The sequence below is a fragment of the Halichoerus grypus genome, chromosome 10 (genome assembly GCF_964656455.1).
Source record: "Halichoerus grypus chromosome 10, mHalGry1.hap1.1, whole genome shotgun sequence".
In the NCBI taxonomy this organism is placed as follows: Eukaryota; Metazoa; Chordata; class Mammalia; order Carnivora; family Phocidae; genus Halichoerus; species Halichoerus grypus.
The window spans coordinates 59,072,716-59,089,580 of NC_135721.1; the positions used below are offsets into that span (position 1 = coordinate 59,072,716).

The following is a 16,865-nucleotide window of genomic DNA, read 5'->3' on the forward strand; positions in this document are numbered from 1 at the left end:
TCTGCACAGAAAATATTTTAATGCCATGGGTCTGCATGAGATCAATTGGGAAAATAATCTAGATAGAGGAGAGACCCTAGGATTAAGCTCTAGGGAAGCAGAGGTTGGGAAAAGGGAAATTGGTCAGCAGAATAGACTGAGGTCAAGAATGGGAGAGGAGGAGGAGCAGGAGAATAAGGTCTCAGAGAAAATGTTTTAAGAATGGAACGGTCAGGGGCGCCTGGGTGGCTCAGTCGTTAAGCGTCTGCCTTCAGCTCAGGTCATGATCCCAGGGTCCTGGGATCGAGTCCCGCATCAGGCTCCCCACTCAGTGGGAAGCCTGCTTCCCCCTCTCCCACTCCCCCTGCTTGTGTTCCCTCTCTTGCTGTCTCTCTGTCAAATAAATAAATAAAATTTATTAAAAAAAAAAAAGAATGGAACAGTCAACTGCATGAAAGGCTATTGAGAGCTAGAGATGAAGGCAGAGAAATGTCAGCGGGGAAAAGACATTCTGCTGCCAAAACAGGCTCTGATTTTCAACCTAACATAGTCTAGTTCCCTACCACTTCCAACCCTAATTCCAACACTCCTGACCTCAACACGACCCATAAAACCTAAAAGCTTCTCATTTAAAGAACAATAAAAAAGTCTGCCTGAAAATCAGCTGTAAAATATTTTAAATTATTTTGAAACTCACCATATTGATACAGCTCCAAGACACAGTCTTCCTTTCAAAACACAAAAAGAAATATAAAACTAAAGGCCTTTTTTTCTTTAAAGAAGTCTCAAAACATTCTTTGTTGGTTTTTTTTTAAGTTCTAAAAGAAGTTCTGCAGAATAGTCAATTTGGACCAATTTTTCTACAGCACAACTAGAAAAGCTAAAATATTTTAAAGTATCTGTTTTAAAGCATAGGAGAAAAAATAAGGCCATTAAGAATTATGTGCCCAGATCCAGGAGAAAACAGAAGGTGGGAATACAGGTTGCTGAGCCCACTATTTGGGGCTCTGCCAATCTTCTAATTTCAGAAGATAAAGCAGAGTAGATGAACAGAGCTTTTTTTTTTTTTTTAAAGATTTTATTTATTTGACAGAGAGAGTGAGAGAGCACAAGCAGGGGGAAGCAGTAGAAGGAGAGGGAGAAGCAGGCTTCCCGCGGAGCAGGGAGCCCGATGCGGGGCTCGATCCCAGGACCCTGGGATCATGACCTGAGCCGAAGGCAGACGCTTAACCGACTGAGCCACCCAGGCACCCCGAGAGCTTTGAACAGACTCATGAAGCTAAGGAACCATGAATTCAGGGCCAGTCCTCAGGATTTGCCTTGGGATCTGAAAGGTCATACTCTAGGAATAGGGTTAAATTGACAGGCACTAAAGCCCAATTCTGAATTATCTCAATTTCTGAATGGATTAAATTGCTCTGAGATTGATAGTGGTGCTAGCCATCTGTCAGAAGCAAATACGCATTCTCTCTGGAGGAAAAGAACATTATTTTAGGATTCAATTATCTCTATAATTTTTCACAATGATCACATTAAAAAAACAAAAATAAACAGGCATACAGGGAAACAAGCTGATGTATTCAAAAGTAGAGAAGAAAAACACCCGACTCAAAAAGGAACCAGCTAACAGAATTATCAGATATAGATTTTAAAATAACCATTCTTAATATGTTTAAGAAAAAAAAACAAGATAACTTTGGCAGAGTACTGGAAATTATAATAAAGAAATAAATGGAAATTCTGGAACTGAAAAATACAATAAGAGAAACTAAGACCTCAATAAATAGGATTAACGGCAGATTGTTTAAACATGATCAGAGAAAAATCACCATCCATTAAAAAAATTGATAATTGAACCACATTAAAATTAAGACCTTATGTTCTTCAAAACACATCATTAAAGTGAAAAGGCAAGCCAAAGAGTGTTCATATACAAAGGACATACATTCAAAATTTATAAAGATCTCCTGTAAATCAGTAAGAAGAAAACCCAACATAAAGAGGCAAAAGACCTGAATGGACACTTCACACAAGAGGGTATCCAAATGCACATAGTAAATAAATTTAAAAATATAATTATAGCAGACTAAGAGCTTTTGGTTTAAAAAAAAGCTTTCCTCCATATTTTGAAGCATGTGAATAACATAAATAAAAATTAAATTTTAAAAGCAAGTAAGATGCTGAAAGAACATACATGTGATAACAGTAGTCACCTTTAGGAGGTGAAATTACAGGTGATTTTTCATTTTTTTATATTGCATATTTCTGAAATTAAAAAAAGTTATTGTGGCTTTATTTTTGTTTTTTTTGTTTTTTGTTTTATTTTTTTATTGTTATGTTAATCCCCATATATTACATCATTAGTTTTAGATGTAGTGTTCCATGATTCATTGTTTGTGTGTTAACACCCAGTGCTCCATGCAGAACGTGCCCTCCTCAATACCCATCACCAGGCTAACCCATCCTCCCACCCCCTTCCCCTCTAGAACCCTCAGTTTGTTTTTCAGAGTCCATCGTTATTTTTGTTTTTAATGGATAACATTCACATGGTTTTAAAAGCAATACATTATAATGCATACATTGAGAAGTCTCTCACCCTATCCCTGTCCTTCCCTCCAACTTACAGGACACCATGATTATGAGTTTCTTTTGTATCTTTACAGAATTTATGGGAAACAAGAAAAGATCATTCAATCTTATTCCCCTTTCCTCCACAGAAGGCACACATTATACCTGGGCTGCTTTCACTTAGCAAGAGATCTTGGAGAGCTTTCCATTGCACTACACAGGGAACCCTCATTCTTTTTCACTGCTGCATAATGCTCCATTGTGCACATGTACTGTGAAAGGAGATTCCAAAAAGGAGCAAGCAAGCCTAAGAGAGTCTCTTTCAAAAAACAGTCAGGGGGACATAAAGGAGGAGGAATTTATGCACTCATTGAAGGAAACTATGAACTTTTTGAACTTTTCAAGTCCTCAGCTGTGGCCTTCAGCCTGGACCACGGCAACTCAGTTTTCCAAATTCTTCACTTAGAAAGGAGACAGTCCAGTTTAATAAGTTTCAATCTCTTATTTTCAACTCAACCAATCCCAGTTAACCTAGTTTCAATCCCTGTTTTGCAGAGAGGACCTAAATGAGAACTGCACTCATGACCTTTCACCTTGTAACTCTGTCCCCTCTTTGTCTTTCTCAGAATACTATTCAGGCTTCCACCTGAACCTGTGTTTCCTGAATTGCAATTCTAATTGCCGAAATAAAAGTGTTTGCTTTAATTTTCAGTGAATTCTTCCTTGGTCGACAGTATCATCTTTTTTTTTTTTTTTTAAATCAGTCCTCTGATGGACACTTGGGTAGTTTCCAATTTTTTGCTATTACAATCAACAACATACATCATTTCATATGTAACCAAGTGTATCTATAGGAAAAATTCTCCAGAGTGGGATTGTTGGATCAAAGTGTAAAATGTGGCGGTGGTTTTGATCACACAAGAGGGTTGTGACGTCCTGCTCTCCCATCAGCACTATCAAACCCATTTCCCCACATCTTCTGATACAGAGCAGACTGCCAAATGTTTCATTGCTTGCCAATCTGATGAGTAAAAAATATCTTAGTGTAGTTCCAATTTGCTTTCTCTCATTACAACTGACCCTAGGCATCTTTTTGTATGTTTAAGGTCTATTTATTTTTCTATGGACTCTGTTTCCCAGTTCCTTGCCTTGTGAAAGGTGAAATAAAACAGAGTCACTTATGTCAAGGGGTTTATAAATGGGGCCAGGAGGCCATTGAGGAATGGACTGTATGCACATCCTGAGGGGGTGGAACATGCATTTTTTTAACTGGGCCAAATCGCAAGTACTTCAAGTACAACACCTGCAACTTGCTGCAGTGATAGACTTTTGCTTAGTGATAGCCTTAAGTTTCGCCAAGATTAGTTTTCTGCCGCCAACGCCAATCAAAATTCTTTGTAAACAACCTATACAAGCATTTCCTTTTTGTCTTTAAAAACCCCTGACTTTTGGTGACAGATGGTAGCTCTACTTGTGGTGAGCATAGCATAAGGTATAGACTTGTCAGATCACTACGCTGTATACCTGAAAACTAATATAACATTGTGTGTCAACTATACATCAATAAAAAATAATAAAAAAATAAAAACCCTGGGCGCCTGGGTGGCTCAGTCGGTTAAGTGGCTGCCTTCGCTCAGGTCATGATCCCAGGGCCCTGGGATTGAGCCCCGCTTAGGGCTCCCTGCTCTGAGGGGAGCCTGCTTCTCCCTCTCCCCCCTGCCTGCAGCTCTGCTTACCTGTGCTCTCTCTTTCTCTCTCTCTGTTAAATAAATAAATAAATAAAAATCTTTAAAAAAATAAAAAAATAAAAACCCATTTATTTTGCTCCCTAGTGGGACAATATTTTGGTCGCTGCCGAAATCTGTGTACCCCGAATTTGCAATTCTTTGATCTCGAATAAACACTTCTGCTTAATTATTGCCTCCTGATAATTTTAGGTTGCGAGCTTATTTTTCTGTTGGGTTGCAATTTGTGAGATATTTTACGATGAATATTTAATATGTTTACATCCGAAAAAATGATTCAAGAAAAAAAAAAAGATGTTAAAATTCCGGTCATAAGAACGAATACACCAACCTCTCATCCACGATTTTGGAATCCGGCCGGAGGGGCCCACAAACATTCTGCGACCACTTCAACAGGACCCGGGACCCCACAGCGCATATTGCCAAGAGTCTCACCTGAATCCAAACACCTGTGCGCTCAAGTGCACTTGATTCCTAACGGAAAATTGGTGTGCGCATGCTCCAAACAGCCCGCGCCGCACCTGCTTCCTAACTGGAAACCGGTTGTGCGTGCGCCTAAACCTGCGCTCCGGGAGACTTTCCACGACCACCTGAAGGCGTTCGCTGCTAATGGCCTTTGTAAAAGTATTTTCACTGGAGCTGCAGAGACAGAGGTGCAATTACGGTGGATTTTATGAGTGAATAAGAATCAGAGAGTAAAAGAAGCAGGTATATCACAGTGGCCTTCAAACTAGGGTAAAAGACTTTCCTAAAAATGCTCTGCCTGAGCGCATGCTGTATTGTGGGCCCAGCTTCTCCTTTCCCACCTCAGCTTTCACATCACTTTTCTCCCTCTTTACAAAAGAAAGACAAAATTTAGATTTATTGGATACATTTTAAAGATTGATGTGACTGCTAAAATACAAAAATTTACAATATTCTGGAAATTACAGCTTTTGCAACTATTTAAACAACATAAAAATTTTAAATGTTAGCTTAAAAATGTGCCAAGAAAGTACAGAACTTTACAAAATTCTTCTAGAGTGTAGTAAGCAAAAGACTTTGAGGACCACTGCTAAGGAGCTATCTATTCTTTCAAGCTTTGCTGTGAAGGAGGATACAGAAATAGGATAGTAGCTGACGGGTAAATGTAGGGTCAAGAGAGGGATGTTTTAAAGTATGAGATTATGCATGTTTATATGCTGATGTGAGTGTGAGGGAGGAAAAATTCTCCTCTACCCTTTTAGCATCTCCAGCTGGGTGTAAGAATTAAGCTGACATAAAACAGATTAGCAAGAGAAAGGCATACAAGTTTTATTTTTACATGATCACGAGGGCCTTCCCAAGGGAATGAAGACTGGAAGAAGTGACCAGACCAGTATACGTGTTAGACAAAGAATACATTTGTGAAGAAATGACAAGACAGAAGAGTTTGGGCTAGGGGCAGTAAATGTAGGAAAGGGACTAAGAGATATATGGGGCGAGGGGCAGCAAAACTAGTGGAAGAAGAGTTACTTTAGCAAGTTGGTACAGACGCGGGTCAACATCGATTCCCAGTCTCCGGTGTTAAGGCTGTTTTCTTCCCTGTTACAGGGAGGGCGTCTTTCTCATGGAGATTTTATGTCCTGCTTTTAAGTAGATAAAGGTAGGTCTCCTGTATCTGCCTTTCTCAAGTGCCTTCAGTTCACAGTAATATGCCAAGGCGGCAAATTTTGGGGAGGCATGTTCTGAACTCCCTCAGGAGTGATCTGGTAAGTAGAGCTGATGCAGGAGAAGGGAGTGAAGTTCTTAGGAAGGTGAGACACAGAGACATCCGGGGCAGAAGGGAGTGACTAGTCAACTTTGGTACAAGAGAAAAGAAGGTGGCTGCAGGTGTAGGTAAATCATAGACATGGTGGAAGGAGATGAAATAGTCTACTTTTTTCAATAGAAAATGGAATGAGGTGGGGCATCAGCTGAGAGGGGTGTGGGTTGTGAGAAGTGAGTGTTTAGAAAATGTTAAGAAGCAGAAGGCAAACGTATGCAAGCATGAGCTTATCTGAAATCTACGTTTATAAACTAGATAGACCACCAAATGGCCTGTGGAAAAACATGTATGTTTTTGCTTTACAGGAGGGAACATTGGTGATTCAAGGTGTTCTTACCTAGAGAGAAAACATTAAAATGAATTTTTTTCCTCTTATCCAACCCTGTATAAATATTATCAATTCTTCATTTGTCTTCAACATTTTGAAATATCCTCACGAATCTCAAAAAGTCATTAATGATTGATATATGTATTGTCACCTCAGACTCTAAAAGACTATCCTGGAATACTAGAGAATCATCACTGCCATTTTGGGGCTATTTTCACATATTTTATACCAATTTGAGAAAAAGTATGGCAGTCATATATGTCAAGAATGATAAAAACCTTATTATACCAGAAGTAAATATGGATGAAAAATTTATTTAAAAGTTCTCCTAAAAGTACTTTGCTCCTAAAACCAAATTTTCTTTGCTTTCTTCACTGAAATCTTAGAGTGGTTTTGAGTATTTTAAAAATCGTATTTGTTTTTGTAAAAACAATAGATTTTTGTCAGACTGGTCACTTGATAGCAATTATATTTCCTTAGTTATTAACACATCTACAATGTAAAAAAATAGAGCTACTTATATTTAAAACTTTAATTTGTCATAGGAATACATTTAAGACCTTATATCTCAGGAGCTCTCCCCTAAATACTAACTGATTGAAATATAAACTTCTTATCTCATGATGTAGAAATTTTTTTTTTTGAAATTCTTTTTATCTAAAATATTAAACCTATGGCAAGGAACAGCATAAAATAAAAGCGTTTCTTTAAAAACAAAAACGAAAAACAAATAACACTACAAATACTCCTACTACCTGAATCCTGAGTTTCAGATCCTGGACTTAGGTAGGAAAACCCCCCAGAAAACCTTGTTATCTAAATCTATTTGTTCTTAAGTTTCAGCTATCCAATAGCAGGAATTTGATAGCAAAGAAATGATTTGAAAATTTACTTGAGTTTCTGGTTTCTGAGTTTGGATACCAAGAGATGCCTTGAACACTTCTCCACATGTATACACAGCGATGTTATAATCACTCATATCTATCAGAAACAATATGCATCATGCTCTACTTTTCTCTCTCCTCCCTCATCCCCTAAATCCAGTCAATCAAGTCCTGCAAGGTTGTATCTCCTAACTCAAATCTATTTCTCCATCATTCTCACTTATTCCAACGGTGTCCTAATGGTCTCCCTGCAAATCATGTCACTCTTCAGTCCATTCTTTACACTGTAACCAGAGAAAATATTCTAGAAATTTTCATCATGGCTCTGCCCATTTAACATCCTTCAGTAGCTCATCATTGCCCTTAGGATCAAGACCTAGGTCTCCAGAGCCTCAACCCACATCTTTTCCTGCTACTCCCACTCTATTCCAAGCACATTAAACTGCACTTGTCTTTTCCAGAAAGAGCTGCATCCTCTTATCTCCAGTGCTTTGGTTATGTTTTCCCTCCTTCCTGGAACATTGTCATCCCAGCTGTGTGAAGAGCTCCTAGTTCAGCTTTCAGCCTAAAATGTTATTTTCTTGGGAGAGTCTTCTCCTGACCTCTCTTTCTGCTACCCAAAGTGTAGATTAGGGGTTTCTTCTCTGAATTTCTATTGGACCCCATGCTCCCCCTAGCATAGCAGCTTATTCTGTGACGCATCTTACCTATACCCCCCTAAACTCAGTAGGAGCATAGTTACTATCATCAGCTCTTAGTGCAGTATCTAAGGGCACATAGTATACGCTTAATAAATACTGATGAATAAATGAACATTTTCAATAAAATTAGCATCACCTACTCCACAAACTCAAATACAAATATATTCACAATACTCAAATACAAATATATTCATAATACTTTTATTTTTCTAAACAATTGCTTAATTACTCATAAGTCCTTTTAGCAGAAGCCCATTATTTAGCAGAAAGCCCATTATTTCCCACTGTGGAAAACTCCCCCATACATTGCCCATTAACACCAAGAAATAACTTATTCAGTCTATAAAGTGTTCTGTTCTCTTCTGAATTGGAGCGTGATCATTGGCTAATGCCATAGTTTCTCATTACCTCACATCGTCCATTTCCAAGACTGGTCCCACTCAATCCAAAAGACAACGCTTGTCCACTGCTTATGGATGATGCCTTTGCTTGCCTATATCCCTGCTGGGAAGAAAAGCCCTTTGAGGGATGACGAGCTAAGCTTGCCAAAGATGTTCCACAATTGGCCTTGTAGCCAAGGACCCAGCCACAGCCAATCACACACAGCCCTGGGGGGCTGGGTCAGGATACTAATGGTATATCAGGATTCCAGAACCCCATTTCTTCATTTTTCTCCAATGAGGACCAATTCCCAAAAAATAAGGCAGTTTTTGTTCTATTTTGTTTATATCAAGACAGAAAAAGTCTTTCTTTGAGTATAAGCAGAATCCATGTCCTTCTAAATAAGGCTTCCTGAGGGTTTTAGAGGGGAGGGGGGTGGTGTGGGTGAGCCGGGTGATGGGTATTAAGGAATGCACGTACTCATGGAGCATGGGGTGCTATACACAAACAGTGAATCATGGAGCACTACCTCACAAACTGATGAGGTACTGCATGGTGACTAACATAACATAATAAATAAAATTTAAAAATAAATAAATAAATAAATAAATAAATAAATAAATAAATAAGGCTTTCCTCTGTCAATCTCTATCCTAGCCTGTGCTGTGAAAGAAAGGAAAAATACAAATTTGATCTTTAACAGAGTACTTTTCTGGTGGGGCACCCTGGTTTGTCAAGAAAGAAGAAACTGGCTTTTACTATTTTTAAAAATTGTTAAATAGGGCTGCCTGGGTGGCTCAGTCAGTTAAGCATCTGCCTTCAGCTCAGGTCATGATCTCGGGGTCATGGGATCGAGTCCCACCTTGGGCTCCTTGCTCAGTGGGGAACCTGCTTCTCCCTCTCCCTCTACCCGCGCCCACCGCCTTCATGCTCTCTCTCTCAAATAAATAAAATCTTGTCAAAAAATAAGTAAAATAAAATTGTGGCAAAAAGTACATAACAAAAAATATGGACTGCATCATAAATGATGTCATTCTCACACAGGGGTCATGCTAATCTTCTCTATACAGTTCCAATTTTAACACAGGCATGCCAAAGTGAGCACCATCTGTAAAGACCTCTTGTGTATCTGGGGGTTTTTTTGTTTTTGTTTTTGCCTGGCATAATGTTTTTGTTATTCACTCCTATTATTGCATGTTCAAGATATTTTATATCTATTTTTAAAGAAAATTATGTTTCTAGACTGGATTTTTTTTTAATATCACTATTCATATATTAAAAAGTTAAATAGGAGCGCCTGGGTGGCTCAGTCAGTTAAGTGTCCAACTCTTGATTTTGGTTCAGATCATGATCTCAGGGTTGTGAGATTGAGCCCTGTGTCAGGCTTCCTGCTGAGCATGGAGCCTCTTTAAAAGATTCTCCTTCCCTCTCCCTCTGCCCCTTCCCTCCCACTCCCGCTCACACTCTGTCTCTCTAAATAACAAACAAACAAACCAACAAACAAACAAAAAAGTTAAATAAACGAGTAATTTCTTGATTTTATATGGTGTCTGTTTATTGGCCAAAAAAAAAGTGTCCCTTATTATTATTTTCAGAATCAATTGATTTCATAAGGAGGAATGTAATGGTGACCCATATAAAGATGATATCAGAATAGGGCGGCAGGTAATGGCAACCCAGGACAACATTGGTGAGGGTGGCAGAAGCAAGCTGGTGGGGCCAGGGGATTGGCTCATACAGGGAATTCAGAAATAAGTAAATATATCTCAGAGAATGGTAGCCAGATTTTTCACTGACTGGGAAAGAAGATATAAAAACAAAAAGGGAGAAAGTTAGAATGAATCCTGCAGTATTGAACTTGATTTGGAATTACCAATATGAATTAATAGTTTACAATATAGGTGGATAGTGATACAGATAATTATAGAAGTAAAGGTATATACTTATACTTCCTAGCTCTGCCCACAGAGAGCCTGGATGCAGAAACATCAAGGTACAAATGAGCACATCTAGACTATGATATTGGTTTCTAAATACCACTCTCCATTAAAAGGAACCAATATTCCTTGAATAAATAGCTGATTCCAGAGGGGGATGGGGAAAATACAAGATGAGCTTAGAACATCTTGTTCAGGAAATATGGAAGTCCTCAAAACAAAACAAAACAAATCAATGAGGCCATATCAAGAAGACACAGCATCTGGCTTGAAGGGGTTCCCACTGGCCAAATCTGAGATAATTATAATATTACAATAATATTTACACAATATAACTCATTGAATTAAATAGAATTTGTGATATAAACAAATGAATAAAATACAGGGAGAAGAGACAGCTTTTTCTTACAGTAGAACAGCATTAGAAAAAAAACCCATTTGGCAACTATCATGGTAATAATTCAAGAAAGAATCATCAATGGATTCCAATACCAGTAGATAAAAATCAGATGAGGAACTAGATATTTGTATAGTTTCAAAGTATCTCCACATAAAATACTTACTAATTACAAAGATGAAAAGTAACTTCACAATAGAGAAAATTAGAAGACATCATTTTAATCAAGTGATCTCCACCAACAATGTACAAATTTAACACCACCAACAATGTACAAGTTGACACTGTGTGCCACTCAATAGGATATGAAGATTTCTTGAATGAATCCAAATATGAAGGGCATTCTACCAAATGACTGTCTTATAATCTTCAAAAATGTCAAAGTGATTCCTTCTCTGAGGAGAACAGACACTCTGCAGGAAGTTGAGGAGGAGTGGCAGGGTTTGGTTCACTGACAGCTTCATGTAGGGACATGGGGGGCCTGGAGTGTGGGGCTCTGGCTGCCCACCGAGAATCTCACCCATCTTTCACGAAAAAAAAAGTCAAGATCATGAAACTCAAAGACTCAGAAACCATCCCAGATTGAAACAAACTGGAGAGACATGACAACTAGGTGCAAGGCATGATCCTCGATTAGATCCTTTACAGGTAATATAAAAGACATAATTGGGACAATTCACAAAACTTGAATGGGGGTCTCTGGGTATATAGGCAATTCTCCATACTATGCTTGCAACTTTTCTGTAAATTGGGAATTGTTTCAAAATCAAGTTTGTTTTTTAAAAAGATAAAATCAATAGGTTTCAGAAATCAGTTTTTATAAAAATGTATTTACTAGCTTGTCCAGAATTCATTAGAACTCTTGGATATGTTAAGATGTATTTTCTTGCAACTAATAGAAAATCAACTCAGCTGTCTGAAACAATAACAAAAATGCATTTTCTCACAAATGTTCTGATAGTTTAGCCAAAGGGCTAATTCACCAGCCCAAGACTTTTTTTTTTTTAAAGATTTTATTTATTTATTTGAAAGAGAGCAACTGAGAGAGAGTGCACGTGAGCACAAGCGGGAGTGGGGGGTGGTGGCAGAAGGAGAGGGATAAGTAGACTCCCTGCTGAGCAGGGGGCTCCATGCGGGGCTCCACATGGGCTCGATCCCAGGATGCCAGGATCATGACCTGAGCTGAAGGCAGATGCTTAATCAACTGAGCCACCCAGGCGCCCCTCCAGCCCAGGACTTTCATTAGGTTGTTCCCCTCTTTCATTTCTCAGTTGTAGCAGCTTTGTCCTCCTCTCTTGGTTCTCCTCACAATTGCAGTACAGTTTCAGCAGCTCCAAGCATAATGTTCTGACATTAAAATATCCAACAGCTTCAAGGGACAGAAGAGTACATCTCTTACTCATGCCTGTTTTTATTTTATTTGTTTGTTTGTTTAAGTAAGCTGTTTGTGGGGCTTGAACTCACAACCCTGAGATCAAGAGTCGCATGCTCTACTAACTGAGCCAGCCAGGCACCTCCATGCCTGTTTTTAAACATCAGGGAAAATTTCCCAGAATCCATACAACAGACATTCTCTCACCTCTCATTATCCATAATCGCATGCCCATTCTTAAATAAACCACTGGTAAGGAAGCTGAATCACCATTATTAGTTTAGACTATCCAAAATTCATCTTCTAGGATGAGTGAAGGGCCAGCTTTCCTTAAAAATATTTGACTAGTTAATACCTGAATGAAGTTAGCAAAGAAGTTAGGGAATGGCTGCTGAATAAGCAACCAAAATTATCTGCCATAATGCTTCTTAATTTAATTGAATAACCTTTAAAGATTTCTTTAAATATCTCTATTTTCAAGCATACAGCAAAGTTAAAAGAATATACATTATATATAATGGTTTTATGAATTTACTTCACAACATTCAGGTATTTGATTTTTCTAGACCCAATTACACCAAGTTCAAACCTCCACTCAGTCCACTCACCCCTTGATTCACATAAATCCCATTGTTGGCTTCCCTGACACATAATTCATTTGTCTGGTCATTGGCCGTCTTCCCAACCTCAGCATTCACTGAGATGTATGCACACCTCCATCTGATCACCAACTGTGTGGGCCAGTAGAGACCAAGGTCTAGTTTGAAGGGAATGGGAAAGAAAAGTGACAAGATGAACAAAGGGATTATAGGGACAACCCCTGCCCCTTCCCACATACATTGACTCTAAACATTGAAAACCAATAATGTTTACATTATTATGATTATATAAATATTATTCACTGAAGAGCCAAATACTTTTCTGTGATTGTACTTTCTTACCTGGTTCTAGTGCATAATTAAAAGAAGATCCCCTTCATGTCTCTCCTCTGTTGAGTCTCTTGTGTTTTGGGTAACCACACCTTCCTTTTCCTTTATGAATCTATTACATCCACAACTTCTTGAGAAAGTATGTATGGGAGGTAAACTGTCTGAGTCACGGACTGACTCAGTCTCCACTCTGCTGTCGCACTTGAAGTTTAACTAGTTACAGAATGCCAGGTTCAAAGCATTTTCTATTGTCTTCTTCACGTTGTTCCATTGTCCACAACCTTCTACTGTTACTCTTGAGAATACAATGTCATTTCAATTCCCTATACTTTGAATATAACCTGATTTTTTTTCTTTTGTGGAAGTTTTTAGAATCTTCTCTTAATACCAGGCAATGTGAATTTCACAATGATATATTTTGTTTTTATTTCTTTGGCATCCATTTTCTTTTTTATTATAAAAAACACAAGAGCTTTTTTTTTTTTTTGAGAGAGAGAGAAAGTGGGGGGAGGGAAGAGGGAAAAGGAGAGAGAGAATCTTAAGCAGGAGCCACGCCCAGCGCAGAGAATGATGTGGGGCTGGATCTCATGACCCTGAGATCATGACCTGAGCTGAAATCAAGAGTTGGACGCTTAACCGACTGAGCCACCCACGTGCCGCAAAATGAAATGATTAATATAAGACAAATCAGAACCACGGTGAGGTATTAAATTCCTTTTCTATATACATATGCTAAAATTTCAAAAACAGAATATCATTAAATGTGAAACACATGATAGGACTGTCGATATATACACAGTACATGAAGAGATCTGCCTGGAGTCACTGCTAAATCTGTAAATTCATGTCATTAATACAAAAAACCCTGTAATTAAACTTCTATTCTCCAGTTGTCCTTTTCCTGATATATAAATATTTTTAAGGAATATTAAAGATACGAACAAAATGCATGAAAGAGAGTTTCTGCTAAGGGCTTTCTGTGCTTTACTCAGAACAATTGTGCACTATGCCTTGAAAAAAAAGTGTCGCTCATTTCTAGCTAAGATAGTGGAAGACTCTTCTAGTTCTTTTTTCGTAAATTTATTTTTTCAATCATTTGAGAGAAAAACACAAACATAGCTCAGGAATCAAATCACATTTTTATATTGTCAAGTTCATTATAAAATGCTGTTCAATTTTAAAACATCACTAAAAGGACACTTTCTGCAGAAAAAACAAAACAAAACAAAACAAAAAATGGCTAAGTTCAAGTTTTTGTTGTTTGACCAAGACACAATAATACAATTTGAATGTCATGATCATTACAGCCTGAAGTGAAAGATAAGCAGTTTAGGGAAAAACAACTATGCAATTCCTTGTTTCACCATCTCTTTCCCAAACAATGAAGAGATCTCTTGCCATTTTATCTATGCCTTTCTTTTTTAAGCCTTATGTTGTATTCTGAAAGTTTACTAATCTATTTGTATTCAAAATCTGTAAAGGCACTTTTCTAGACACAGTGACACATCAGTGACTTAGCTGAGTTCTTCTGCACAATGAATTGACTTCCAGGTAGTTGACAACTGCAAATAAAACACTATTATTAGAGGTCTCTTTCCTCCATGCTTCTGGTATCTTGGATGCTTCTTCTGGATTGCTGGGACTCGAGTCACAGAGAATACGTGGCTGCTAACTGTGTACCCCATGGTATATCTTCATCCAGAGTGTGCAGTGTAAACACACCCATAATTGAAATGACAATTTTTACAGCAGATGGAAACCCTTCCTTTAAATCCAGTTGGCCTAAAAGACGAATGAACTTCAGTGTTGATTCTATAATACTATCAGGAGTATATGCAATGTTCACATGTCCTTTTCTGAATGTTTTCCATTTTTCCATTACAAGCCACAGCTCCTTGCTTAGGATGTTATCATGTGTCCAAATCCAATTCTGATGGCAGCAGAGCAGGTTGATGGCAAATATGTACTCCCAAGTGTTTTCACGTAGGTCTTCACCAAATTTTTTACTAGCCTGGAATTCTTTGGGTTGTGAGGGTGGGAGGGAATCAATTATAATTTTTAATCTCTTCATCAATGAGTTTTTTTAAAGCTGGTTTTTTGAAAAACCTAATAAAATATATTAACCTCTGACAAGATGGATTAAGAAAGAGAGAAGGCAATAGGGAATACGAATTAGAAATGATAAGGATCCATAAATGGGGGAATAGGTGTGGCCATGAGATTGAGGTCAAAGCAATTCAATGTGGGCGAAAGTCATGTGCACTACTACCAGGCCTGTCCCCTACGAATATCTCGAATGTAAACCTCTGCTTTTCCCCTCTCTGGACTTGAGACAGGTAGGCATGGCTACATGGAAGAGGGTGGAAACAGATGATAAGAACCTGGGTCCTCAAATTACCACATAAGGAAGATACCTGCCAACAAGAAACACCTATTTGGATTTTATTCAAATGAAAGGTAAACTTCTGTGTTTGAACAATTTTTGGGTTTGCAGTTAGCATTATCTTAAACCAGAAATTAGAATATAATAAATATAGCATCTCAAATTAGTAGAGGAAAGAATTCTATTCAATACATGTGCTTATTTATTTATTTTTTTAAGTAGGCTCCACGCCCCACATGGAGCCCAATGTGGGACTTGAACTCATGACCCTGAGATCAGGACCTGAGCTGAGATCAAGAGTCAGAAGCTTAACCGACTGAGCCACCTAGGCACCCGTCAATATCTGCACTTATTGATACCATGGATAACTGGGTATTCATATGAAAAGAAAAATGAAGTTGAATCCATACTTCACACATTATACTATGAAAACTTTTATTTTTTTTTAAGATTTTATTTATTTATTTGTCAGAGAGAGAGGCACAAGCAGGGAAGCAGGGGGAGTGGGAGAGGGAGAAGCAGGCTTCCCGCTGAGCAGGGAGCCCGATGCAGGACTTGATCTCAGGACCCTGGGATCATGACCTGAACTGAAGGCAGACACTTAACCAACTGAGCCACCCAGGTGTCTCAAAACTTTTAAATTAATTAAATACTTAGATGGGAAAAATAAAATCATGCAAGTTCTAGAAGAAAATACAAGAGAATTTTTTATAGCCTTTAAATGTAAAAGATCTTTCTAAATATGACTCAAAATATAAAACCATGAAAGATTAGATTGGTAAATTTGAGTGGCTAAACATAAAAACTCTCTGAATGGCCAAAGACACCATATACCATGTGAAAATACAAATGATAAATAGGTAAATTATTTGCAATTCATATCAGGCAAAAAACTGGTATCCTTACTATATAAAGAGCGAAATTGATAAGACATTAGCAATTCAATAAAAAATAGGCAAAAAATGTGGGCAGTCACTGCAAAATAAATAACTCCTATGAAAGATGTTCAACTCATCTAAAAGAAAAGAAATGCAAACTAGTATTATACAGTGATACCATTTTTCACCTATCAGATTGTCAAAAATTCAAAAGTTTGACAGTACTCTGTGAGGCTAATAGAAAACAGGTGCTTTAACACATTACTGATGAAACTGTTAGACATACATTTGAAGGATAATTTGACACTATCAAAATAATAAACCTTTGGCCCAGGGACTCTACTTTGAGAAATTTATCCTGCAGCTGTACTTGCATGTGAGCAAAGTGATGCGTGCATTATAGTAATTCACTGCATATTATTTGTAACACAAGGTTGGAAACTACCCAAATGTGTATCAACAGGGGGCTGGTTAAATAAATTATGGTACATCTACTCAATGAGATGTTATACAATTGTTAAAAAGAATGAAAAAGCTCTCTATGAGCTATGGAATGCTTTCTAAGATGCAATATACTAAAACACAATAGTGTTTAGG

At 37.9% G+C, this 16,865-nt stretch overlaps 1 long non-coding RNA gene and 1 other non-coding gene across 4 annotated transcripts; both read right to left on the reverse strand.

Annotated features, from left to right (window-relative positions):
* Window positions 1-4,713: 4,713 nt before the first annotated feature.
* On the reverse strand, window positions 4,714-16,152 carry LOC144379227 (uncharacterized). 3 transcript variants are annotated; one of them, XR_013441782.1, is made up of 4 exons: window positions 13,020-16,152; window positions 12,687-12,835; window positions 8,400-8,492; window positions 4,714-4,931 (listed from the first exon to the last, which is right to left on the reverse strand). It is a non-coding gene; the product is annotated as an uncharacterized LOC144379227 (long non-coding RNA). The 3 variants fall into 3 exon arrangements; XR_013441780.1 differs by lacking the exon at window positions 4,714-4,931 and having other exon boundaries at window positions 8,214-8,492; XR_013441781.1 differs by lacking the exons at window positions 4,714-4,931; window positions 8,400-8,492 and adding an exon at window positions 11,781-12,075.
* LOC118530952 (U6 spliceosomal RNA) lies at window positions 9,375-9,475 on the reverse strand. The gene has a single exon (XR_004914918.1). It is a non-coding gene; the product is annotated as a U6 spliceosomal RNA (small nuclear RNA).
* Window positions 16,153-16,865: the final 713 nt, after the last annotated feature.